Source organism: Buceros rhinoceros, unplaced genomic scaffold (genome assembly GCF_000710305.1).
Source record: "Buceros rhinoceros silvestris isolate BGI_N320 unplaced genomic scaffold, ASM71030v1 scaffold44256, whole genome shotgun sequence".
In the NCBI taxonomy this organism is placed as follows: domain Eukaryota; kingdom Metazoa; phylum Chordata; class Aves; order Bucerotiformes; family Bucerotidae; genus Buceros; species Buceros rhinoceros.
In genome coordinates, this window is record NW_010417760.1 from 1 (window position 1) to 1719 (window position 1719).

Sequence of the window (1719 nt, forward strand, 5' to 3'; positions counted from 1 at the left end):
GGCGGCGTTCGGGCCGGCAGCGGCGAGGAGGGCTGTGGGGAAACCTGCTTTTATATCGCTTATCTAAGCAAAAATAAACTTGTTCGGCTTTTTTTTTTCTTCTTCCCCTAAGTAAACACCCGTCCTAAATTAGCGCTGGCCAGACTGCTCCCTCTGCGTTTTTCTCCAAAGTGGTGGTTTCTTTGGGACAGCGCGGGTCTCCCCGTGGCTTTTTAAGCTTTTTAAATTCAGTGTAGCAGCTAGTGATCAAGAGAAGAGCACATCGAGCTGTTGTTTAATACAAAGACTCTCGTCAATTACTTGAGCTGGGGAGAGCAAAACTGTGTTGTCAGCTCTATTAAATAAGAATTGGTTTTTAGGTTTCAGTTTTGGTTGTTTTTTTTTTAAATGGTGTCAGCTTTCTAATATAGAATGAGATTTTAAAGCTGTACTCATTAGCTGAAAATAGTATCAAGAGGAGCATGTACTTTGCAGAAACTGCTGCCTCATGAGACTAGGTCATTCTTTTTCCCTTCTAGTTAATGGCAGGAGCTGAACTAAGCTGTGGTCCAAACTCAGAGAGCAGGTTGTGCTCATTGCATTTAAATCTTACAGGATTCTTTTCAGACTTCTTCCCTATATGCTGGGCTGTTTGTTAATACCTTTCTTTCTCTTCTCTTGTATCACAGTTCTTTCAACGCTGTCCTTGAAATAGTGCTGTATTTACTCCCATCGTATGTTCTGCTTCGGTCTAGAATTTTTCACGTTGTATCCTGCCCTCTGCTCAAATTGAGTCATCAAGTGATGTTTACTGAGAATCTATGTAATGCTTGTTTTCATCGGAATCTGGTCTTATAAGTAGAGTAAAGTCAATTTTGGACTGCACCAAGCTGAACAACATTAGAATGCAGTGTTACAAACGTACTGAATCCTTCCACCCTCCCCACAAAGAAGGGTAGTGGGTGTACAGGCAGCAAACTCAGTGCCTCGACCTTCGGCTGCACAAGTCCCAGCCGATCCAAAGGAGCAAAGATCCGTTTTGTGCTATTTGCAGGCAGAAGGTGCTAATTTAGTTCTTTTAATTTCACCATGTAAAACTAAAATTAATTATGATGACATGTTGTTAATTTGAAATGTATCAAAGATGTGTGAAAGCACCTGTTTTTCAATAAGATCTTAGTGATGCTATCAATATTTCTGATTCTGTGCCAGCGTATAAATCACTTGGGATGGAGAAGACAAATCTTTTCTTTTTCGTTTCCATGAAGTACTTTTTCTCAGTTGCCACTTCCACGTAATGTGGAATTGTATCACAGTTCTTTAAGCGCTGTCCTTGAAACACACCATGGTGTTTGCATCACCGAGAATGCCATAACAGATGCAGTTTTCCAAAATCTCTCTGTTTATAAACTCACTTCTGTTCATCTGCTGAATTTTGGTATTCAACCTGTTAAACAGGTTTAAGTTGAGTAAATGATGCTTTACCCTACTTACCAGAGAGCGTCCCTCAGCTAACTAGCAGGAGTGAAGACATTTCTCATGCCTTTCGTCTGCATGAGGTGTTAACTCAGTTACTCTAACGTTAACATTAAGGTCATATTTATTTTAATTACTGATTTATTTCCTTGAATCAGTTTTTATGCTTTTAAATGAAATATATATTGTTATTTCAGTCCTCCTGTGCCTTTGTTTGCTGCAGGAACAATGCAGCATGAACACATCAATTCGGTTAAAGGGAAA